Source organism: Eleutherodactylus coqui, chromosome 7, assembly GCF_035609145.1.
Source record: "Eleutherodactylus coqui strain aEleCoq1 chromosome 7, aEleCoq1.hap1, whole genome shotgun sequence".
Taxonomy (NCBI): Eukaryota; Metazoa; Chordata; class Amphibia; order Anura; family Eleutherodactylidae; genus Eleutherodactylus; species Eleutherodactylus coqui.
Genome location: NC_089843.1, coordinates 50,929,971 through 50,957,397, shown reverse-complemented (window position 1 = coordinate 50,957,397; position 27,427 = coordinate 50,929,971).

Here is a 27,427-nt window from a genome sequence, read left to right as displayed (position 1 = left end):
GCACAATTTGTCATTTGGGATTATAATATGCATGAGGGAGCTAAACAGCCTGGACTCCAGACTGATACATTGTAGCTCACAGAACACTGTCTACAATTGTATCTACTTCTCAGCTGAGAGCAGGATTATCTGTATACAGATGTACGGCCTCTGAATATATACAAGAGTGTTCTCATTCACTGACAGCAAACTAACAGCTGGACAATTGTGAAGAATTGAAGCACAAAGTAAACTCTGCAACAAAAAAAAATTAAGTTCCTAGAACAAGTTGTTGTTTTGCTGCAAAACTTGGCATGCAGTTACATCTCAGACAGATATGCAAATTACTAGAGTTTTGGTGTGATTAGATGAAGGGTGTTGCCACCTGAGGAACTAGAAGTGATTCAACCTTAGGCCTATAAAAAGGCTCTCAGAGGCTCCTTGTATGTAGTGACTTCTTTTTCCGCTTATGTGGAGCTTGTTGACCACTAGACCCCTCTACGACGCAGAAAAGGGACTTCACCCCATTACCAAAGTCTGAGAGGGGCGCATTATTGGGATGTGAGAAGCTGGATGGTCGTATCAATGAATTACCGCCATCTTTGCTGTTCTAAACAGACTGTTAGGAGGTGTTTGCACCAGTCCCTCCATGCCCGCCTATATCACTTGCATCCAAGCTAGAAGTGTCCCAACAGGGTAGTAGAGCCTCTATGCCAACTCGTATAACATCTTGTACCTAAGCTAGAGGCGATACAATACGGTACTAGAGCCTCCATGCTCACCCGTATCACTTCTTGCATCCAAGCTAGAGGTGGTACAACAGGGTACTAGAGCCTTCATGACTGCATCATATCTTGTATTCAAGCTAGAGGCAGTACAGCAGGGTACTAGAGCCTCCATGCCCTCCTGTATTACATCTTCCATCCAAGCTAGAGGTGGTACAACAGGGTACTAGAGCCTCCTTGCCCTCCCGTATCACATCTTGTATCCATGCTAGAGGCAGTACAACAGGGTACTAGAGCCTCCATGTCCGCCTGTATCATATCTTGTAGCCAAGTTAGAGGCAGTACAACAGGGTACTAGAGCCTCCATGCCCTCCTGTATTACATCTTCCATCCAAGCTAGAGGTGGTACAACAGGGTACTAGAGCCTCCTTGCCCTCCCGTATCACATCTTGTATCCATGCTAGAGGCAGTACAACAGGGTACTAGAGCCTCCATGTCCGCCTGTATCACATCTTGTAGCCAAGCTAGAGGCAGTACAACAGGGTACTAGAGCCTCCATGTCCGCCTGTATCACATCTTGTAGCCAAGCTAGAGGTGGTACAACAGGGCACTAGAGCCTCCCTTCAAGGTTTCAGTTTTTTGCAATAGATAATTATCCTTTTGCGCTGATATTGTAATCACTAACCTATATCAACATTAAGTTAACTGAAAACTGGAAAATACCTTTAAAGGGGTTGTCCCGCGCCGAAACGGGGTTTTTTTTTTTTCAACAGCCCCCCCCCCGTTCGGCGCGAGACAACCCCGATGCAGGGGTTAAACAAGAACACCGGACAGCGCTTACCTGAATCCCCGCGCTCCGGTGACTTCTTACTTACCTGCTGAAGATGGCCGCCGGGATCTTCTCCCTCGGTGGACCGCAGGGCTTCTGTGCGGTCCATTGCCGATTCCAGCCTCCTGATTGGCTGGAATCGGCACGTGACGGGGCGGAGCTACACGGAGCCCCATTGAGAAAAGAAGAAGACCCGGACTGCGCAAGCGCGGCTAATTTGGCGATTAGACGCTGAAAATTAGACGGCTCCATGGAAACGAGGACGCTAGCAACGGAGCAGGTAAGTGAATAACTTCTTATAACTTCTGTATGGCTCATAATTAATGCACAATGTACATTACAAAGTGCATTAATATGGCCATACAGAAGTGTATAGACCCACTTTGTTTCGCGGGACAACCCCTTTAAGTTGAGGAGACATAGTAACTGACCCATAAAAAAATCTGTAATGCCAGTCACTGGACTGACTATGAAGAAAACAACGTTCATGCATTTGGTGCAGTCACTTTGGAAATCAGCATAAAAGCTCTAGTATGTAATAGCAGCACATATGAATGTACATTATCACATTCTTCAGCTTCACACTACGATTTGGACATTTTTATGGACTGTAAATTCATCATTGAGCCAAAATAACGAACTAATCTACAATACCTGGCTCATATATGGTCACACAACTCCTTGGCTATCCTTCACATTATCATCAGAGCGATACACCAAGAATGAACCCAGATTGTTAAAGTTTTTCCAACTTGATTCTCAAAGTTTTTCTGTTAGGTTCTGTTTTCTGGTTTTGATAAACGTTCCTCTCAATGTATGAATCACCCTTCACAGAACGTGTTAAGATCCAACCTTGGTCCACCCAAAAAAGCCCACAAAGCATCTCAGAAATGCCCCATTTGAGTATATTTCCATTAACTCTGCCCCTTTGAGGTTTGTTTTGGAGGATGTTTGCATGAAAAACAGGACAGTTGGATGATATAGAAATTACTAGTAATTATTAGGAAATTATAATACCAGTGTTTCTGGTGGCGCGATGCACCACACAGCTGTGCTACATGTTACATCCATCTTGATTACCAGACATCACACACACAGCTCTACTACATCCATCCTGATTCTCAGACATCACACACACAGCTCTACTACATTCATGCTGACCCCACACAATACACAGCTGTACTACATCCATCCTGATTTCCACACATTACACATACAGCTCTACTACATCCATGTTGATGCGCAGACATTACACACACAGCTCTACTACATCCATTCTGATTCCCACACATGTAACAAACAGCTCTGCTGCATCCATGGTGATTCCCACACTTCACACAGTTGTACTACATCCATCCTGATTCACACACATTACACACACAGCTCTACTACATCCATACTGATGGCCAGACATTACACACACAGCTGTACTACATTCATGCTGATTCCCACACATGACACAAATACAGCTGTACTACATGCATGCTGATTCACATATATCACACACAGCTCTACTACTGCATTTCCCAAAAATGAGCTCTACCCTGATAATAAGCCCTACCCCGATTTTAGGGGGTGGGAATATAAGCCTTCTACCCCTAAAATAAGCCCTAGCTGAACTACATGAATAAAAGAAACAGCAATGCTAACCTAGCAGGCGGCATCTGAATCTATCGGCGCTGTGGCAGGCTTCCATGTTCTCAGCGTAGACACAGCACTCTTTGATGGGGCTTTGCATACCCCGCCTCCAGCAAGTGAGTGCTGTGTTTGGATCACAAACACCGCTGGCTCAGCCAATCAGAGCCGGCGCTTGATCATTCACAGCCATTCCGTGAATGACATCACTGAATGGCTGTGATTGGTTTATCGAGCGCCAGCTCTGATTGGCTGAACAATGATCCAATCACAGCACTTGCATGCTGGAGGCGAGGTATTTAAAGCCTCGTCACCAGAAAGAGAGTGGTGTGTCAACGCTGAGGACACGGAAGCCTGCTGCAGTGCGGGGGACCAGTGCAAGGGACCCAGACGTCGCGGGCAATGTGACTATAAGACTTCCCCCCCCCCCCAGCCCCCAAAAATAAGACACTGTGCCTCTTTTGGGGCAAAAATGAATATAAGACTGTCTTATTTTCGAGGAAACACAGTACATCCATCCTGACCTCCACACATCACACACACATCTCTACTACATCCATGCTGATGGCCAGACATCACACAAGCAGCTGTACTACATCCATTCTGATTCCCAGAAATGACACACAAGGGTGGTACATTCACATCCATCCTGATTTCCAGACATCACCAGCACAGCAGACTCCTGGATACAGTGATCAGCCCCTGGTCATGCGATCCCTGACTCCATCTACACTGGTGATCACATGACAGTGATGTCATCACAGGCCCTGGTAGCTGCTGTCGGCTTATCCAGTATACAGCATTTTCTACCAAATTGCAGAATGGCTCCTTCCACAGCAGTGCTAGTCACGTGGAAGTGATGTCACTACAGGTCCATCAGCCCACCGGAGCTCTGTGGTGGCGGTAGGTCGGTGTCTCCTGTCAGGACTGCTGAGTTGTGTCTGAGATAATAACAGCTTAGTTGTATTCTCATTTTGCTATTTTTGTCCTTCCCTTCCAAGAACCCTAACTTTGTTCTTCTTCTGTCGGTCAGTCTCTGTGTTTTATATATGCTGTAGGGCCTGCGATGATGTCACCAGGGGCAAAGCGATGACATCACCAGGGGTGGAGCATGAGAAGCACCCACACACATGCATACTAACAGACAAGTGGTTGTTAGTAGTTTGATGTAAAGTCTTCTCATTTTCAAAAACACATGTAAAGAAAGTAGTCTTCGGGTAATTCAAGAGAGGCAGTGGGGTGTTAGTCCCAAATCAACCACACTGAGCCAAGATGGGTCAAGACAGTGGTTGAGTTGGTGGATGGTAGCCTATACAACCCACGGGTGGTCCAATTAGAAATCAGTGGGTCATCTTATAACATTGTATACCTCTGAGAGGAGCCTATCGTCCTTGACACCAAGCATGATAGGTACAGGGGTATAATTATAGTAGCTGCAAAGGATGTGGTTGCAACCAGGTCCCTAGGGGAACCAATTCTACAAATGAAACATTATAATTGGGGGGGGGGGTCCTGTTACAGATTGTGCACTGGAGCACAACAAGTCCAAGTTACACCTCTGAATATGTATATACTAAGGGTTGCACCATCCATGAGGGAGGCAAAAATTTGGTAGATACTTGATCACCTCCAGGTTTGGGGGTAGTGGGGGGTCTTCTTTTTAAAGGCAAGAAAAAACAATGTATACACTCTTAGAGTTAATAATGACTAATCTTAACACTGATAGGAATGGTCAGAGTTGTATTTGCCGCAAGTGGCTGACGTGAAGTGGTTAATACCTGATGTCCTCCTGACTTTCAGCCTATAGCGCAAGTAGCTCTGGAATAACACACAAGGTCAATAAACTCCTGTCTTCCTTATCTCCCCACCTGATGGACTTTACTGTTTGACTTTCTTTCAGGCTGTTTACCTGCAGGTACAATTTCTAGAGGTGACCTTCACTATAAATCACATGACTCCAAATCCAAACACGATATTTGTGCAAACGCCGCATTGCACCGTGTAAAGTGCTTACTGTATGAACGGAGCCGCTCACAGCTATGGGTATGAAGAACACTGCAATAGGGGTCTATCATTAGTTATTATTATTTCATAGGGAGGCACTGAGTTACCTAAAAATTCACCCAAATTTTTGTACATTCATGACAATTACCCTCCATAGGAGATAATGATAAGCGGCACCAGGTGTGACTGTTGTGGAATAGTAAAACGACTCTTACTTTGACCCCCCAAAAAAGTTGCATCACTCATGTTACATGGGCGTATATGAGCCTAAGACTAAGGGCTCCTTCACACGGGCGTATACGATTTTGCATATAACTCAGCGCAATATATTTGCGCTATGTACGAGGCTTTTCCTTGAGAGTGTATCATCGTATTTTAATGTACTTTTTGCGCATGCAGGGCATGTTATTTTGCATGCTTCAGACAAACACTCCCCAATAAAATGTTTATTTAGTCTAAGTTCCAGAGGTGTTCTTTTTTTCCATAGAATTGCGCAGCATATTGCACATTCTGTTGCTCATTGCGCTCCTCCCATAGATGGGTGTTTTTTCACTGGACGATCTGTCTGGCGCACATGCGCAATAGTACAGGATCACTAGGATGACCTATTACACAGGAACAGCCATCGCTAGTGAATGGAGGTGGAGCGGGGTGGGGATCGTGGAGTCTTGGGATGGGCTTTGCATACTTAACTGGCTCCCTGTTCGCACGTGGTCACTCATGGCAGGCGGACTCATCTCTACAGGCTGTGCGCGCATACAGTGTTCTCTAGGGTTTGCTTTTAGATTGTTTCCCCAATTGGATAAACAGTATATTTGCATGTACTATAATATACATAACAAAATGTCCAACATTGCATTACATTATCTTGTACTGATCACAAGTCACAGCCTGTATTATACTCCAGAGCTGCATTCACAATTCCACTGTTTCTTTCTGTAAACAGCCAACAAGCTTGTCAGCTTTCTTGCATCAGATTACAGTACAAAGCCTGGTATAAAGACTAAGGCCTCCTGCCCATGGCCATGTCGGACTCCGTCAGCAGAATATCACAGCGGAGTCCAACACGGCGCCCCACAAAGACCCCATACCCACCTCTCTGGATCTGCCACGAGAGTGCCCTCCGGCGAGCTGGCACGCATGCGCAGCGCATGACGCGCCGGCGGTGGACGGTGACACGTAATCACGCGTTACTTTTGCTGTGCCCATAGCGGAAGTATCGCGTGACGGACGGCTTCCATTGATTATAATGGAAGCCGGCCTTACGTCTTTCTGCGGCAAAAAGAACATGCCGCAATTTCTTTCAACATTGCAAGGCAAAAACCTATTAGGTTCAATAGACCCTAATGGCTGTGGAATAATACTGCGGATTTCCACCGTGTGAAACGCGTCAGAAATCCGGCCGTGGAAGTTAGCCCTAAATGTCTCATAATGCAAATCACCAGAAGAAGCCAACAAAAAACATTGGTAGATTTCAGCTCTGAAGCCTGCAGAATTGTTAATAAAGCTCTGTAGGATGTGTACAGGATTAGTACAAGATAAACTAAGTCATGTATTTTCAAAGTTTTCACAATTATATGCAGAGGTCAATATAGTGGAGAGGAGGCCCCATAACAAGAGCAAGACAGGCCCCAGCTTCATGTCACTGTGCCATACTATTAACAGTCCATTCTAGTGCATCTTGATGATCCTACCCATCTGACCCTCAGTCTGCCTTCCACTTCTCTTATTTTGCTAATGTGGAGATCCCAGTGTAAAGGGAGCCTTGTGTTAACATTAATTGGCTTGTAGTTGATTAAAGGGGTTGTACCAAGTTATAAAGTTATTCTCTATCCTGTGGATAGGGGATAACTTTATGATTGATGGAGGTCTGACACCTCTGATCCCGGCATCTGGGACCCCCACCAATCCCGACCACAAGGGTCTCTAAGCGAATGGAGCGGAGGTCGCACAGGCGTGTCCGCGCTCTGTTCACTTCAATGTCAGCACTGGAGATTACCATGTTCAAACATTTTGGCAATCTCCCGCACTCATTCGTTGTCCAGATTTTCGCACCATCTATAAAGTGATAAGGGTTTCATGTTGTAAAACAACCGCTTAAGACCTTCAGTCCCACAACCCTCTCTCCAAACCTAGTCATGTTGGCCTCTCTAGGTTCTACCATCCTTCGAGCCTCACTGGTTGGTCCTTGGCAGGCACAGTTACATGGCAGTAGTTTTTCTTTGGCCAAGAGTTGTGTAATTATATAAAGCTATCATTATTATAATGATTAATAACTTATTGGCTAATATTAATTTTCTCACCATAAAATTGAGACCTAAGCTTAGTATTAATGATGTATTGCTCTCGCAGGAGTTGTGTAATAGTTTCGCCTATGCATATGAAACTTTTTCCTTTATACCCTGCTGGGTGTTACTAGTTTGTATACATAAGAAGATACAACCAACCAGATTCCCGCCATGTCTAATAATGGGATCAGATAGACATCTGTATATGTCATTGTTTGAAGAGAAGGGCTTGGTGGTGTCTCATTGAGGAGGAGAAGGTGAGAATCCCACCACTGCTGGTGTCAGGAGCTCAGCTCACACTTTCCTTCAGGATGGAGGGATCTTGAATACAATACTACTGGGTGTTGTTAGAAGCAACACAGGATGAGACTGAATTTATTATTGCACCCCAGGTGATCATTACCCCCTTGGGACACTGTGACCTTAAGTTGGCCATAAACATTAGATGTTTGCCTGCAGATCCTGATGACTTCTGTTGACAAAGTATTGGGTATGGGAGCAAGTTGTCATTCAGTATCTCAATGGGCAGATATAAGCTGTGAACAACTTTTTTCTTTGAGAGGACCGCAGTGTTGTCAGCCCATATTGCCTTTTTTGTTAGGGCATGCCAGTGCCAGTGCATTATAGTATAAAAATACACATCCAAAAATTAAAATCCGCCTTGTTACAATCACAATCCTGGGTATAAATAAATGATGGGAGAGATCTCTGTATTGTCCCCTGATATATTAAGTCGCCCCTCAGCTATCTTTTTTCTAAGCTACATAACTAATTTCTATTGATTTGTAAAGAGAAAGAACAATGTTCTCGTCATGTGCCCCTAGACCGTGCTTGATGCACCTCATGATCCTATTTGCCTTGGCAGCAGCTGCCTGACACTGGTTCCTCCAGTTAGGTTTTCAGTTAACTAAAATCCCCAAGTCCTTTCCCATGTCAGTGTTACTCAGTGGTTTCCCATTTAGTATGTAATGGTGACATGTATTCCCTCTACCCATGTGCATAACCCTACATATATAAGTGTTAAACCTCATTTGCCCCCTTTCTGCCCCTAACTTATCCAGATCCATTTACAACCACATTCTGTCCTCTCTTGTGTAAATTACTCTATACAGTTTTGTATCTTCTGCAAATGTTGATATTTTACTGTGCAATCCTTCTACCAGGTCATTACTAAATATATTAAAAAGAATATGGTTCAGTACTGACCCTTGTGGTACCCCACTAGGAACAGTGACCCAATCAGAGTATGTACCATTTATATCCACCCTCTGCTTTCTATCACTGACCCGTTACTCACCCACTTACACACATTCTCACCCAGACCAAGCATTCTCATTTTATATACCAACCTTTTATGTGGCACAGTATCAAACCAATCCAGTCTAGAACTTACCTCCTCATAGAAGCTGATCAGATTCGTTTGACAGGAGTGACCCCTCATAAACCCATGCTGATATGGAGTTATACAGCTGCATTCCTTGAGATCCTCCACGTTAGCATCTCTTAGAAACCCTTCAAAAATGTTACCGCCAATTGAAATTAGACTTACCGGCCTGTAGTTCCTAGGTTCACTTTTCAACCCCTTTTTGAATATCGGCACCACATTGGCTATGCGTCGTCACTATTGAGTCCTTAAATATAAAAAACAACAGTCTGTCTATCACATTGCTAAATTCCCTTAGAACCCGGGGGTGTATACCATCAGAACCCAGCTGTTTGTCTATTCTAATCTTTTTAAGATGACTCCGCACTACTTCCTGGGTTAAACTGGTGACATTTAGTGGAGAGTTTAGTCTCCCATAATAATTACCTCATTGTGATTTGCTACTACATCTATTTGCCTTAGTAATAGATTTTTGGTGGCTTTTTCCCTCCGTGTATTTCTACCCATAGAGACTCCACATGTTCATCTCTCTCAGATATATCTTCCCGTAATGTGGACTTAAAACAAGATTTTACATAAAGACAACCCCGTCCTCCTTTCCGTTTTTTACGATCCCTCCAGAACAGACTGTAACACTGTAAGATCACCCTCCAGTCACAGCTTTCATCCAACCAGGTCTCCATAATTCCCACTATGTTGTAGTTTTCCTCAGACATTGTTACTTCCTGTTCAACAACCTTATTGGTCAGATTTCTATCATTAGTCACCATAAAGTTTAGAAGGTTTTGGTTATTTTTTTTAAATTTTAAGTGTATCCCTATCAACTATTCTGCCAGTTCTAACTGTACTAACCCCTCCCACCGCTTCACTCCCATTTCCATTACTTAGTCCCAGGTCATTGTCTATACTGTCTTCTTCTCTATCTTTCTGGTCCCCCCCTAGCCTATAGTTTAAACACTCCTCCAACCTTCTAGTCATCTTCTCCCTCAGCACAGCTGAACCCTCCTCATTGAAATGCAGACCATCTCTATAATAGAACCTGTAGCAAACAGCAAAGTTAGCCCAGTTTTCCAGGAACGCAAACTTCTCCTTCTACACTAACTCTGAAGCCACTGATATTGGCATAGCTGAACAACTCGCTAATGTATATTGGGGCGGATGATCTTTTGCCTGACAGGTGATGTTGCGGAAACAAAGGATTGGCACGTTTAATTTCAACAAACGATCCTTTTGTTCCATGACAGATAAGCTGCCGCCAGAGGTCTTTGGCTGCAATTTACTTCCCTAAGCATACAAATATTCACCCAAGCCAAATATTAATGTGTATTGGGGCAGCCAGAGGAAACCGCTATTGAAGGAACGATCATTCGTCCATCAGTTGTTGAAGGTATTAGGGTACCTTAAAAGCTCAAGAGCGGCAGGCATATTTGCTACTAATCTAGCTTTTGGACTATCTTTTTTGGATGATTTCAGATGCTGGCGTGATGTTAAGCTTTATTGAAATGAATGGAGTTGAACAGCAATACTAAATACCACGTGTGGAAAGACATCGTGGAAGGAAGGAAGGAGCAGTCAAGTTTTTCTAATCTTGGATTACCACTGTAAGGGCTCCTGCACACTTGCATTTTTCTTGCGCGTTTTTTTCACGCAATATCGCTGCATTTTTCTCATGATTGTCAATGGGACTTTCTAATGTTAAAAATGCATCACACAAAAATTGCAAAGCACCAACTTGCGATGCGTTTTTAACATTAGAAAGTCCCATTGACAATCGCGTGAAAAACACAGCGATATCGCGCGAAAAAAAAGCGCAAGAAAAACCCAAGTGTGCAGGAGCCCGAATTCTAACATTATCCAATTTCTGACATGTAGCAAATGTACTTCAGATTTTGCCTTCAAATCATAAAGCTATCATACTCATAGAATCCTAGAATGGTAGAGTTGCAAGGGACCTCCAGGGTCATCTGGTCCAACCCCCTGCTCACTGCAGGATTCACTAAATCATCCCAGACAGATATTTGTCCAGCCTTTGTTTGAACACTTCCATTGAAGGAGAACTCACCACCTCCTGTGGTAACCTGTTCCACTCATTGATGACCCGCACTGTCAGAAAGTTTTTCTAATATCTAATCTGTGTCTCCTCCCTTTCAGTTTTATCCCATTGCTTCTAGTCTTTCCTTGTGCAGATGAGAATAGGGCTGATCCCTCTGCACTGTGACAGCCCTTCAGATATTTGTAGACCGCTATTAAGTCTCCTCTCAGCCTTCTTTTCTGCAAGCTAAACATTCCCACATCCTTTAACCGTTCATAAACAAAAATGGAAATTCGAATTAAGGCCGGTAGTTCAAAAGTTATATTTTTTGCATTGTTGAGATTGATTGAATAATTCACAAGGATCAATCAAAAGTTTTCAATAAATCTCAATGCAAAAAATATAACCCTTGAGCTACCGGCTTTTTTTGGGATTTTCTTTAAAGGGGTTGTCCCGCGTGCGCAAGCGGTGTTAAGCACTTCTGTATGGCCATATTAATGCACTTTGTAATATACATCGTGCATTAAATATTGGCCATACAGAAGTTATACACTTACCCCCTCCGGTGTTGGCGTCCCCGTCTCTATGGCGCCAACTGAAGCCGCCCTCTCCCTCGATTAGACGCGCTTGCGCAGTCTTCTCTTCTGTTCTGTTGAATGGGGCCGCTCCGCTTCAGTCGGCGCCATGGAGACGGGGACGCCAACACCGGAGGGGGTAAGTGTATAACTTCTGTATGGCTAATATTTAATGCACGATGTATATTACAAAGTGCATTAATATGGCCATACAGAAGTGCTTAACACCGCTTGCTTGCGTGGGACAACCCCTTTAATTTCATCCTCACGTTCCAAAAACTATAACTTTATTTTTCCATTGGCATAGCCAAATAAGGACTTTTTGTTAAAGAGAAAATTGTTTTTTGTCATCATATTCTGAGCCCCATAACTTTATAATTTTTCTGTCAATGGGGGGCGGTGTGGGGAGGTGCATTTTTTGCTATCGAACTATAGAACTTTAGTTTTTATTGCTACCATTCTTTGTTATAAGACTTTTTGATCATTTCTCATTCAATTTTTACTGGTAGTGAAGAGGTGACCAAAAAACAGCAATTCTGGCATTGTTTATTTCTTTTTCTAGCATTCACCATGTGAGATAAATAATGTGATACTTTTTCATATGTGAAGATGAGAATTATGCTTTTTTAATTCTTTTGATCATTTTGTAGAAAATAAAAAAAAGGCTTTTTGTTTTTATTTTTAAAAATGTAACTTGACTTAAAGGAGATGTCCCGAGGCAGCAAGTGGGGTTATACACTTCTGTATGGCCATAATAATGCACTTTGTAATATACATCGTGCATTAATTATGAGCCATACAGAAGTTATAAAAAGTTTTTTACTTACCTGCTCCGTTGCTAGCGTCCTCGTCTCCATGGTGCCGACTAATTTTTGGCCTCCGATGGCCAAATTAGCCGCGCTTGCGCAGTCCGGGTCTTCTGCTGTTCTCTATGGGGCTCCGTGTAGCTCCGTGTAGCTCCGCCCCGTCACGTGCCGATTCCAGCCAATCAGGAGGCTGGAATCGGCAGTGGACCGCACAGAAGAGCTGCGGTCCACGAAGATAGAGGATCCCGGCGGCCATCTTCAGCGGTAAGTATTGAAGTCACCGGACCGCCGGGATTCAGGTAAGCGCTGTGCGGGTGGTTTTTTTAACCCCTGCATCGGGGTTGTCTCGCGCCGAACGGGGGGGGGGTTTAAAAAAAAAAAAACCCGTTTCGGCGCGGGACATCTCCTTTAAGTTTTATATGATTTTTTTTAGTTCCTTAGGGGACTTAAACTTGCAATTGTTTGATTGCTGCTATAATATACTTGTCCTCTTCCTAAGGAGAAACGATACATTTCCCTAAGAAAATGTTCCCTACTCTTCCTAACGAGAAGTATCTCGACCATTAATAGTAGAAGCGAGAAAAGATAGGACTTGCCCTATCTTTCTTACACGCAGTAAATACTAAGGACCAATCTTCTCGCTCTTTTATTCAAACTTCCGTACTATGGCATGGAGTTTGAACAGCCTGAGAAGAAGAAAAAAAAACATTGATGCGCTACTACGCTCCATAGTGTTGAGCGTAGTTGCACATATAACCGTGTGTTTTTGCCGTTACCTTGTAACATAGTAACATAGTATGCTAGGTTGAAATTAGACAAATGTCCATCCAGTTCAGCCTGTTTCCACTCCCACCCCCCTCCCCGTGTAATGCTGGAGTCATAGATTCAAATCTCAAAGACAATATCTGCATGGACTTTAAAGAACTTGATACAAATGTTGCCTTCGGTTAGATTTGAACATAGAACTCCAGCACTGCAAGGCAGCAGAGCTAGCAACTGAGCCACCACACTTGTTCTTTCTTCTCCAGAGGAGAAAAATAAACACAAAGAACATAAAAGCTTCATAAAGATGTTGTCCTTGGACAGATCTCAATCTAGAACTCCAGCACTGTAAGGCAGAATTGCTAACAATTGAGCTACAATACTTGTTTCTCCCTTGCTGGGGTTCTAAGTCTATGCAGATGTTGTCCTTGTTGAGCAATGCAACAGTGCTAACCATGAAGCCACATTCATTGAAGAGGTGGCACCACCACCACCACCATCCAAAATGTATTATAGGAGAGCTGATTTTTGAGCGTTTTTTCCCAAAAAAACAGGTCAGGCTGATCAGATTCTGAGAAAATTGTCCCGATATTACCCAACGGCTGATCATGACGAGTGACTCTACCAATGACAGCTAATCCACTACTTAGATGCCATTGACAATAGAGACTGTGGCACCTAAAGAGTTTCACAGATGGAAGAAATTCTCTCTGTCGGCCCATCAATGCCCACAATGCAATTGCTGGATGTTGATAGGTAACTTGTCAGCTAGGGACCTAGAAAAAAAAAGACTCCAAATTAGCCACCGCTGAAAAACTAATAGATTACTAAAACTATGATGGTAATTAGAGATGAGCGAACGTGCTCGGCCCCGCACCTTTTTCGCCCGAATACCGCGATTTTCGAGTACTTCCGTACTCGGGCGAAAAAATTCGGGGGGCGCCGTGGCGGCGTGGGGGGTTGCAGCGGGGAGTGGGGGGGAGAGAGAGAGGGCTCCCCCCTGTTCCCCGCTGCTACCCCCCGCACCGCCGCGCCTCTCCCCGCCCCCCGGCGCCCCCCGAATCTTTACGCGCGAGTACTGAAGTACTCGAAAATGGCGGTACTCGGGTGCGTAAGTACTCATTACAAGTACGTTCGCTCATCTCTAATGGTAATATATACACACCACAAAAATTGGTAAAAGTTAATCACTAAATTATATTCTAAGACTCAAAAACAAAACAATTGTTGCACGTTACATAGGATTGATAGAGGCATTCCACATAGTACCTGACAGACTGGGAAGAATAGGGGGGCTAAAAGGATTCCCCATGTTATTGTGTTTGAATCCTTGCCTGTATGTGGAACCTTTAATACGGAATGAAATAACACTTTCGTGTGCAATGCATCTTATTTCAAGAGCCTGTGGTGCGATTGTTTCATTTTGGAGTCTTTGAAAGTTATGAGACCTTGAGGCAGTAAGGGTCTACATTCACACACAACATTTACTTTTTGCATCATGCATGCTAGGCTCTGGTGCGACCCACTCTAAAAGAATCACTCAATTATATTTCATGTACACCAAAATGGTGCCAATAACTCCTCCAACTCTTCACCCAAAAATAAGCCCTTATACAGCTAAGTCAACAGAAAATTAAAAAAATTATAGCTTTCAGAACGCAACACACAAAAATAACATTGTTTTTTTTTTACAGAAAATCAGTTTTTTTTTTATTAATTACACAACAATAATAAAATGTAAAAAAAACTTATACATAATTGTTGTCACTAAATTTGTACCATAGAATAAATAACACATGGAATGTATATCACACGGTGAGTATGCAAAAAACATTGGAGGAATTACTGGTTTTTCCATTCCCTTTCTAAAAACATTAATAAAAGCTAATCTATAAAGTAGATGTTCCTCAAAATGGTCCCCTCTGAAAAAATGCAACTCCTTCTACAAAAAAACAAGCCATCATACTGCAAAAGTGATAGAAAAAGTAAAAAGTTATGGCTCTTGGAATGCAGTGATGAAAAATACAAAAGCAATTGGTTGGTCCATAAGGAGTCACATCCAGAGGCTCCAGTTCTCCTTCTGTCTTCTAAGGCCTCATGTCCACGGGCTTTAAATCCGCAGCGTTTCTCCCGCACGCGGATCCGCGTCCCATAGGGATGTATTGGAAACCCGCAGGTAGTTAAATACCTGCGGATGTCATTTTTCCTGTCAGGCGCGGATTCGTGTGCTGGAAAAAAAATGGACATGCTCCATTTTCATGCGGGTCTCCCGCGGGGGCAGCTCCCGCAAGCTTCTATTGAAGCCTGTGGAAGCCGTCCGGATCCGCGGGAGACCCGTACCAGAATTAAACTCATCTGCTCCGGACGATGCGGTTCTTCCCTTCTTTGCGGCTGGATCTTCTTTCTTCGGCCCGGCGGATGTGCCCGGCGCATGCGCGCGGCACGCCGCCGGTGTGTCGAGCACATCCGCTGGGCCAAAGAAAGAAGATCTGGCCGAAGGAAGGAAGAAAGATCCACATCGTCCGGAGCAGGTGAGTTTATTCTGATTTTTAGGCCTCATGTTCGCGGGGCAGGAGGGACCAGCTACAGATTCTACATGAAAAATCTGTAGCGGGCCTGATTTTCCCCGTGGACATGAGACCTAAGGGGTAAATATACGTTCAATAGTTGGTGGCCAAATGCTTGATAGCAGTGGCTTAAGGTACCTTTACATAGGGCGAATCATTGCTGGAAACACCTACAGGGCACTAAGTGAGAAATCGCTCACTTGTTGGCTTATGTAAACAGGCAGTCATTCCTCTATGAATAATTGCCTGTTTTCTGTCAATGGAGTCGGATGGGCCGGAAGAGATCTCCGGCATGCTCCGCCACCATTCTCTGAACAACTATCACTCCTGTGTGAAAGCTCAAGAGCGACAATCTGTTGATGGCTGTCAGACACTTGTGTACCCTTGTAAAGCTACCTTTAAATATTGAAGTAACAATGGATTGGACATATTGAAATTCAACATGCCCAATCCTTTTTCCCCCCAACATCTTCCATCAAGAGAGAGTCGGGATACTATGTACACATTAGATAGTTGGCCCATCTTGCTGAAATCACTCTCCTTAATATGCATGGGCACCTTAACCCTTACTTTATGGTGTCTGTACAGCTTGGATACTATGTAGAAGCATAAACCCTCACACACAAACCAGAACGTTAGCGCATTAATAAGAAAGAGGGATTCTAAACTACAAACAACTCTACTGATCAGCTATCTGCCCCACAGATATAGTGGGGGAAACAAGACACAATAAGGGACATGATGGGAGTTCTTCATTATATTAGGTGTTCAGATGTATATACAGCATTAATATTACTGCTATGTCCAATGCTGACCATACAGAATATAGACTGCTGTGATTCCTACAGCTTTCTGGGCACATTGTGATGTAACTTTATCAGAGACCCATGCTTATACAAGGCTGCAAATGACCTTTACTGTGGCTGAAATGAAAGGTTACTTTATTTTTACTTGATCTTTCTGCTGATTTTGATGTTTTCTGTCATTCTATTCTCATAGAAATTTCACTTTCCGAGCTTTAAGGATGTAATTGTAGTACTGATGTTTCTCTACACGTCACTCATTCCTGGGGGTTCTGCATCACTTGTCTGTCTGTTCAGTGGATTTGAGCACATTTTAGTTCCACTATTCATCTCTTCAACACTGAATGTATTCATTTGAATGCAATTATCTGTAGCAGTAACTTTGTCTAGTGCCATATTCTTGTGCATAGGGGGCAATATTAGTAGTATAATAGTGACATAGTATGTCAGGATGAAAAAAGACAAATGTCTATCCAGTTCAGCCTATTATACCCCCCAATGTTAATCCAGCAGAAGGCAAAAAAACTCCAATGAGGTAGCCAATTTTCCCCTTAAACTCCAATCTGGCAATCGGAATAATCCCTGGATGACTGACCTTTCTGAAGTAATTTGTGATATAACATGTAATATTATTACACTTGAGAAAGACATCCAGGCCCCTCTTGTACTCTTTTATTGAGTTCCCTATTGTCAGGGATCACACCTGGTACCTCTTGTGCTCCAGACAGTTTATCTCCCCAGTGAGTTATCCAGCTTGCTGAACAAGCTCAGCTGCTGATCATAGCATTGTCCTGACTCCTGATAAAGTTCCTGCCTCTCTGTCCTGGCCCCACCCTGCTGCTAATTATTACTTCCTATATAAGCCTGGCCCTTCCACCCACTCCTTGCATGATTATTGTGCTCCACAGCCTTGATCTAGCTCCTCCCCTCCTTCTCCAATACAAGTGACTTGGAGACTTCCCGAAAATGACTCCTGGCTTCCCTCCCAACAACACTACCTATCTCATTCTTCTGTACTGCATACCTAGACCACGCGTTACTGACTTTTGGCTTTCCATTGGACTAGGTTACCCGCCTCATCCTTCTGTACTGCATACTAAGACCACCCATTGCTGACTTCTGTCTCGTCCTTGATTACCTCTCCAGAACTGGACGGCTTCTACACCCGTGGCTCCTATCTAGTGTCGGTCAGATGCTACAAAATAATCACACCCAAACATGGAGTCCTGCGGAAGCAAGTTACAGAGCTCCAGGAATTTTGTGCCTCCTACCAAGAGAAGTTGCTGGATTATAGACCCTGGAACTGGATCAACAGAAGGAAATAATCAGTTTACAGAGGCAACTTCTGGATTTGCATCACTTAGGCTCTAATGTCCGCATGTCACTGCCCGCAATATTCGGTGGGGATTGTCGTCAGTATAGAGACTTCCTTAATCAATTCCAGAATCATTTCTGGGGTGCAGCACACCTTGTTTACCAGCGACAGGAAAAATGTGTTTTTTATCATTAACCCCCTCACTGATGAGGCGCTTGCATAGGTTACACTATACATAGAGATCAATAGCAATCTTCTCGACAGTCTTGATGCCTTCATGACAGCTATTGGTCAAATCTTTGAAAATCCAAACCGTTGTGCCACAGCTAAAGGGAGGTTACATAACCAACAACAAGAGAGGCATTCCATGGTAGAGTATACGGTGGAATTTTCTTCACTGGGTGAATGGTACCATGTGGAATCCAGCTGCACAACAGAAACAATGCCACTGGGAAAAGGATGAACTTGCCAGAGTGAAGCCCCCTGATAACCTTCAGTCAGCTATGCATCCAGATTGACCAGAAACTTTCCAGGCGGCAAAAAGATAGACTGTGAGGTTTGGGCACCAGCACCCCTTGCTCCTTCAGTCAATCTATGTTGAGTCCCCAATCAAGGACTGAAGCCGCACCTAAATCAATGCAGGTTGATGTAATCCACAAACCCCTCTCCCCCACTGAAAAAGAAAGGCGCTGGGCTGAAAATCTATGCCTTTATTGTTGAAGCTCGGGACATTATGCCCTAAATTGTCGAAATAAGTTCCAAAGGACTTTTGCTCTAGCCAACGTCAAGACCATCACCAATCCAGCTGTTATGAAACAAAAGGATGCCACCAAACATACCTTTGCATCAGTAGTTCAAGACAGTGTGAAAACCCTTCTCCCACTCCACCATTTTGTCCTCCCAATAGAGATTTTAACGAGTAATCAGAAGACACATTGCTCAGCGATATTAGATTCCAGAGCGGGAGGTAACTTCATGCACTTAAGATTTGCTTGTGACAAAAAGATTGTAACCAGACTTAAGCCTATACTGCTCGATTTGGAAACAGTGGATAGGTCACCCTTGTCCCCGGGTCCTATCACACAGGAGACAATTGAACTGGAGCTCCACGTGAACCTTGATCATCAAGAAACAATTAGCTTCCAGCGCATCTCATCCCCTAAATTTCCGGTGATTCTTGGGATCCCCTGGTTCTCTACCCATGATCCCTCTATCAACTGGGGAACCAGGACTATTGCCTTCCCTTCAGAACACTGTAAGGAGAACTACCAGATGGCACCATCCCCCCCTAAACCAGTGCAAGACATCGAGGATGGTCAACAGGACTTTGAGAAATTATCAGTTCACTACCAGATGTTCAGGGATGTTTGCAGCAAGAAGAAAGCTGACCAGCTGCCATCTCACTGGCCATATGATTGTCCTATTGAGCTGCTCCCTGGATCTTCTATTCCATTTAGGCGTATCCATAACTTATCAGAACTTAAAGACCCTTCGGGAACATTTGGATAAAAATCTAAAGAAGGGCTTCATCCGGCCCTCTTTTTCCTCTGCAGGAGCTCCCTTTTTCTTCGTTGAAAAGAAAGATTTTACTCTTCGACCATGCATCGATTACCGGGATCTAAACAAGATTACAATTAGGAATCGATATCCTCTCCCATTAATCCCATAACTGCTGGAGAGGCTTCAGGCAGCCAAGGTCTTTACTAAACTGGACTTCAGAGGAGCATATAATCTGGTATGGATCCATTCCAAAGATGAATGGAAGACGGTCTTCAGAACAAGATATGGACACTTTGAATCTCCAGTGATGCCGTTCGGTTTCTGCAAAGCTCCCACTACCTTCCAGCACTTTATCAATGACGTATTTCGAGACCTATTGGATCAATTCATAGTGGCATATCTCGATGACATCCTCATCTTCTCTGACAATTTGCAGGAACATCACAGGCATGTTCTGGTGGTCTTGGAACGACTCCAAAAGAATAACCTCCACATGAAGTTAGAAAAATGTGAGTTTGAACAGACCCAAATGCAATACCTGGGATACATTATCTTCACAGAGGGCTTACGTATGAATCCCAGCAAGATTAAAGCCATCATGGATTGGCCTATTCCAAGAAATTTTAAGTACGTACAGCACCTGATTGGTTTCGCAAACTTCTACAGAAGATTTATCAAGAATTTCTCAAAAAGGCATCTTTCCCAGCATCTCCCTCACAAAGAAAGCACACGTTTTCCTGGTCCCCATAGGCACAAGTTGCTTTGGATAAACTAAAGACTCTGTTTACTTCAGCACCAGTACTGATCCACCGAAGACCAGAATTGCCTTTTGTCATGGAGGTGGACACCTCCGACTCAGCTGTGGGAGCTATCCTATCACAACAAGTCAGAAACAAGATGCAACTACATCCTTGTGCATTTCTGTTCCACACCCTATCACTGCAAAAAAAAAACTATGATGATGAGACAAGGAACTTGTAGCCAACAAGGTGACTTTCATTGAATGGAGACACCTCTTGGAAGGAGCCCATCATCCAGTAATGGTTCTTACGGACCATAAAATTTAGATATTCTCCATACTGCCAAGAGGTCATCTGCGAAACAAGCACAATGGGCCCTGTTCTTCTCCAGGTTCCATTTTGTTGTGTCCCACCACCCCGATTACTAAAATGGCAAGGCAGATGCATTGTCCAAGATATTTTCAGAGCCTGAAGAGAAGTTAAATACAGAACACACAATTCTGTACCCCCAAATTTTTTTTAGGTATTCTGCATTTTGAGGACCTCCTAACAAAGTTTAAGGGGCTCTACGAAAGTGACCCTTTCCTGAGTCATACTTCTAAGGATGCGAAGCTCTCTTTCAAAGATGGACTTTGGAGGCAAGAACATCAACTATACGTTCCCGAGGCTGGTTGACTCGAAGTCCTTAAACTGGTCCACGATTCCAAGGTGGCCGGTCACCTCGGGGGTCACAAAGATTTTGGAATTCTTGCTTTGTTCCTTCTGGTGGCCCAACTGAAGGAAGGATGTGAAGAAATATGTTATCTCTTGCGAGGTATGTGCCCAGAATAAGACGCCAAAAGCTCGCCCTCTGGATTTCCTACAACCTCTGCCAATACCATCCAAGCCATGGGGATCTATTTTGATGGACTTTGTAGTGGACCTACCCACCTCGAAAGGAATGGCTACCATCTTTATTGTCATGGACTGACTAACGAAGATGGATCACTATGTCCTCATAGAAAAGGTTCCCACCGTCCACCACATCACGGACTTGATGATCCAGGAAGTTTTACGACTACATGGAATTACGGATGATATCGTCTCGAACAGAGGGTTTCAGTTCACCTTGAATTCTGGAGACACTTTTGCACAGCCCTGGAACTATTGTGAGTCTCTCCTCTGCCTTTCATCCACAAACTAATGGCCAAACTGAGAGAACTAACCAGACCCTGGAGCAATATCTCCACTGCTTCATCTCCCATCTACAGGATGATTGGGTGGATATTTATCGATGGCAGAGTTCACATATAATAATGCCCAACATAGTTTTACCACGCAGAGCCTTTCTTTGCCAACTATGGGACGCACCTCGTTTTCATTCCTGGTCTTCCTACTAAAACTCCTGTCACAACGGTCAATCACAGACTGGCAGCATTGGTGGAAATTCAAAAGGAACTGAAAGAAGCCTTACTGGAAGCCCAGAATGCCTATAAAGAGTCTGCTGACCGACACCATCAGGCAGCTCCTACCTTCCTAGTTGGAAAAAAGGTGTGGTTATCCACTAAAAATCTGAAGACCCATGTACCCTCTCCCAAACTTGGGCAAAAATTCATTGTGCCCTTCCCAGTCTCTGTGAGGGTCAGCCAGGTAGCTTTTCGATTGAAGCTCCTGGGAAGCCTAAGAATTTACCCTGTTTACCATGTGTACCTGCTAAAACTATTCTGGGAAAATACGTTCGTGGCAAAACATCAATCACCTCCTTCTCCCGTAAAGATTCAGGGCCAAGACAAGTTCACAGTGGAAAAAATCCTTGACTCCAGAAGGCACAGAGGAAGGCTACAGAATCTGGTGCAGTAGCAGGGATATGGGCCAGAGGAGAACTCATGGAGCCAGACCAACATGCACATGCCCCCAAGCTCACAAGGGAATTTCATAAAAAGTACGCAGGTAAACCAGGCCCTGGGATGTCCAGAGGCCATCCTTGAAGGATGGACCCACTGTGAGGGATCAAACCTGGGACCTCCTGTTCTCTGGATGGTTTCTCCCCCCAGTGAGCTATCCAGCTTGCTAGAGAAGCTCCTCTGCTGATCATAGTAGTGTCCTGGCTCCTGATCTAGTTCCTGCCTCTCTGTCCTGGCCCCGCCCTGCTGCTAATTAGCACTTCCTATATAAGCCTGACCCTTCCACCCACTCCTTGCATAATTATTGTTCTCCACAGCTGTGATCTAGCTCCTCTCCTCGTTCTCCACTGCAAATAACTTGAAGACTTCCCAAAAACGACTCCTGGCTTACCTTCCGACAACGCTACACACCTCATCCTTCTGTACTGCTGAGACCACCCCAGTTGATGACTTCTGGCTAGTCCCTGATTACCTCTCCAGATCTGCACAACTACTACACCCGTGGCTCCTACCCAGTACTGGTAAGATGCTACAGTCATCATCACATGCTCAGGCAGAGAGTTCCGTAATTTCATTGCTCTTATAATAAAAAATGTTGGTGTAGAAACCTTTTTTTTCCTTTATATGTAGATGATACCCCCTTCTGACAGTCACAGAAGGGTATAAGTAGATGATGGGAGAGATCTCTGTACTGTTCAATGATATATCTATACATAATTATTAGGTCGCCACTCAGCCGTCTATTTTTCTAAACTAAATAATCCCAATTCTGATAACCACTCTGAGTATTGTAGTCCGCCCAATCTGTCTGTTACTTTACTTGCCTGCCTGTGTACCCGCTCAAGCTCTGATATGTCCTTCTTAAGTACCTGTGGCCAAAGCTGTACACAATATTCCATGTGTGATCTAACAAGGACTTGTAAAGAGGAATAACAATGTTCTCTTCATGCGCCCCTAGAACTCTTTTGATGCACCCCACGATCCTATTTGCCTTGGCAGCAGCTGCCTGACATGGGTTGCTCCAGTTAAGCTTACAGTTAACTAAAATCCTCAAGTCGTTTTCCCTGTCAGTGTTCCCTAGTAGTTTCCCATTTAGTGTGTAATGGTGACATGTATTTCCTCTGCCCGTGTGCAGAACCTTACATTTATCAGTGTTAAACTTCATTTGCTACTTTTCTGCCCCCAACATATCCAGATCCTTTTACAACCACATTCTGTCCTCTTCTGTGTTAATCACGATACATAGTTTTGTTTCCTGAAAATATTTCTATTTTACTGTACAATACATCCACAACGTCGTTAATAAATGTATTAAAAATAGGGCCCAAAACCGACCCATGTGGTACCCAATTAGTAATTGTGACCCAATCAGAGTATGTAATAATAACCCCCCTGTTTTCTATCACTGACCAGTTACTCACCCACTTACATACATTCTCGCCCAGACCAAGCATTCTAATTTTATATACAAACCTTTCATGCGCACGGTATCAAACATTTTGGAAAAGTCCAGATACTTAAGATCCAATGACTCTCCACGGTCCAGTCTATAACTTACCTCCTCATAGCTGATCAGGTTGGTTTGATAGGAGCGACCCCTCATAAACCCGTGCTGATATGGAGTTATACAGCTACTTTCCTTGAGGTACCCACAATAGTAGTAAAGCTTAAGACCCAATGTCCACAAACGGGTTTGATTGGCGGAATCCACGCGGGACACCAACAACTCACGGGACACCCACAAATCAAGCTGCCCATAGAGATGCATGGGCATCTGCAAATGGTTTAAGACATGCGGATTTGATTTGCGGATCTTTTGGTCTGGAAAACAAATTGAAGCATGCTCCATTTTTCTGCAGATCCCGCACTAATGGCTTCCGTTGAAGTCAATGGAAGCAGTCGTATCCACAGCACACTCACAACTGATACTGCGGCCGTGCGGCGGATCCGTGGGAAACCAGGAGATTAAAAAAAAACTGCACCCGGAAGTGGAGAAATCCGTACAGATGCCGCTGCCGGAAAAATGCAGGTAGGCAGAGCTCACTGGCCGCAGCAGTGCTGGATTCCGTGTGGGATTCCCTGCATGGAATCCACGCATGCCATGGACATGAGGCCTAATAGTCAATAGTTTCCAGGTTCGCTTTTTGACCACTTTTGAAAATTAGCACCACAATGGCGATGCATCAATCCGGTGGAACAGACTCTGTCACTATAGAGTCCCAAAGATCGTGTTTGATGCATCCAATGATCCTATTTGCCTTGGCAGCAGCAGCCTGACATGGGTTGCTCCAATTAGGCTTACAGTTAGCTAAAATCCCCAAGTCCTTTTCTATGTCCATGTTCCCCAGTGGGTTCCCATTTAGTATGTAATGGTGGCGTATTTCCTCTGCCCATGTGTATAACTTTACATTTATCAAAGTTAAACCTCATTTTCCACTTTTCTGTCTAAGTCCCCAACTTATCCAGATCCATTTACAGCCACATTCTGTCCTCTCTTGTGTAAATTACTTTATATAGTTTTGTATCATCTGCAAATATTGATATTTTACTCTGCAATCCTTCTACCAGGTCATTAGTAAATATTAAAAAGAATAGGGCACAGTACTAACCCCTGTGGTACCCCACTAGTAATGGTGATCCCTCTAATACTGAGGACAGTGGTTTCCCAATAATAACAGTGCCCCCCTCCAATACTGCACTCTGTGGTACCTCACTAGTAACGGTACCTCAATCAGAGTATGTGCCCTTTATAACCACCCTCTGCTTTCTATCACAGACCAGTTACTTACCCACTTACACAGATTCTCACCCAGACCAAGCATTCTTATTTTATATACCAACGTTTTATGTGGCACAGTATCAAACGTTTTGGAAAAACCAAGATATATAAAATTCAATGACTTTCTGCGATCCAGTCTAGAACTTACCTCCTCATAAAAGCTGATTAGGTTGGTTTAACAGGAGTGACCCCTCATAAACCCGTGCTGATATGGAGTAATACAGCTATTTTGTTTGAGGTACTCCAGGATAGCATCTCTTAGAAACCCTTCAAACATTTTACCCACAATAGAAGTTAGACTTACTGGCCTGTAGTTTCTAGGTTCACTTTTCAACCCCTTTTTGAATATCGGCACCACATTGGCTATGCGCTAATCCAATGGAACAGACACCGCCACTACTGAGTCCTTAAATATAAGAAATAACAGTCTGTCTATCACATTACTTGATTTGAATAATTGAAGAACAGTTTAGGGTTAGTTTTACTCTCTTTGGCTGCCTTCTTGTTTTAGTAGTTTAAACATTTTCTTTTTGTTGTTTATTGCCCCCTTTATATCTTTATTGAGCCACATTGATTTCCTTCTATTCACAACCCTTTTATTCCTGTAAGGTATGAACCTCTCACAATAAATATTTAAGATAGCTTTAAAAAATGTCCCATTTATTGTCTCTACTTTTATTTCTGAGAGCATTGTCTTAGTCAATAAGGCTAAGAGCATCTCCAAGCTGGTCAAACTTTGCCTTTCTAAAGTTTAGTATTTTTGTAGCTCCCTGACAAAATTACATTTTGAAAGACAAATGGAAATTATTATATTATGGCCACTATTTCCCAGGTGCCCCCCCCAGCTCACACCCCTGTTATTCTGTCAGGTCTGTTGGTTAATATTATTCTAAATGGGGATCGTACAGATAGATTGGACAAAAAATAAGATATGCCAAAATACAAGGTAAGCACTAAATAAATACAAGTGACTCTTCCAAAGTTCTTAAATCCAAAGTCACTAATCCTAAATCACACACTAAAGAAATAGCACACCTTGAAAGACATCACACTTAGGCTGAATTCACACAGGTGGATTTGAATTGCAGAAACTGAACCATGCTGACCATCTGCAGTACAGAGAAGCCGGAAGAAAAGAGGTCTGCAAAGGCGCCAGCGAAGACGACGACAGGTACTCAGGGTCACCCGCCGCGGTCAGGGCTAAATTCCGCGTGGGATTCCTCAGCTGCAATCTGGACCTGCCCTGGTCATTCAGTCTTAGAATACAACCATGCACACTCAGCATGCATGCTCACTTATGTTTGCTGTATATAGCAGTTATCTGTAATACTTATGCTTCTTCTCTGTTATTATAGTAGGTATATACTTGTACATAGCGCTTGAGAACCAATCAGAGCCATCGCTTCCTGGAGGTGGGATTTATGAATCCTGTAACCAGGAAGTGATCTTCTGTCAGCAGCCATGGACTACAAGAAGCACAGTTATAGTAGTATTAATAAATATATATTAGCTTTGCCTGAGTTAATTTGATACAGGTGTTTACGTGTTGTTCGCATGGAAAATTTTATGAAGTCAAAGTTACTTTAGAGTAACCGAGGAATAAAATATGTGTACATATAGAGGAGTGTTAGATTCTCCTCAGGCTGCATGTACTGATGTCCCTCTGCAGAATGTGCCACCTCTCCCACACACCCCTTTTAGGACCTAAAGAATGCTCGCGCCAATTTCACGCTTGTACGACATCGGGAAGTTACATTACATAGGGGTACACTTACTTTTGCAATTAACATTGCATAATCAAGTTGTGATCCCTTTACTTTACCTTTTTAGGACCTAAAGAATGGTTGTGCCAAATTTCATGTTTGTACGACACCGAGAAGTTAGAGAATAAAATTAGGCACATTACACAGGGGTGTCAATACTTTTGCACTTAGCATTGAATAATCAAGTTGTAATCCCTTTACCATTCCTATTTAGGACCTAAAGAATGCTTGTGCCAAATTTCATGTTTGTACTACTTCGGGAAGTTATATTACATAGGGGTGCCAATACTTTGGCAATTAGCATTGAATAATCAAGTTGTGACCCCTTTACTTTTCCTATTTGGGACCTAAAGAATGCTCGTGCCAAATTTCATGTTTGCACGGCATCGGGAAGTTAATGAATAAGATTAAGTACATTACATAGAGATGCCAATACTTTGCACGTAGCATTGAATAATCAATATTGTCTGACTTGGGCACCATATAGCAGAATACAGAGTGCCAAGAGGTACGTATTATAGCAATATGTAATTTTCTGCTTTATAGGGACCATATATGTGTTATAGCATGAGGTGCCCCTCTGTCTTTCAAATGACCAAACCATATAGCAGATTTTTACCAGTTAGGTATAATGGAATAGTAGAGCTGTGCTAAAAAATTGGCTGTTCCATTATCAAAAACTTTGCCCCTATGCCATATGAAAACATATGACCATGATAGCAGGAAATCACTAGCAATTCCACTCTATGAGTACAAGTTGAGGGCTGCTCCTGACAATTTTTGGTAAATTTTGCCATTTGACAAAAGGTAGTAGAGGCAATCTAACAATATGACATCTGGCATGAAAATATGTATAAAGTAAAGTTGTGTAATGTACTTCCTCTAAGTAGAAAAAAATTGCTCCCAGTGACAATGATCGAAGCTTGCTGAATACTTATGGAGACCAAACAGTGGATGTTAGCACAGTGAGACAAGTCATGTTCCATACGACTATGTAGAGGTGTTACACCATGAAATGAAGAGTGCCTGGATCAGCTCATCAGTGCCAATCGCTGGAT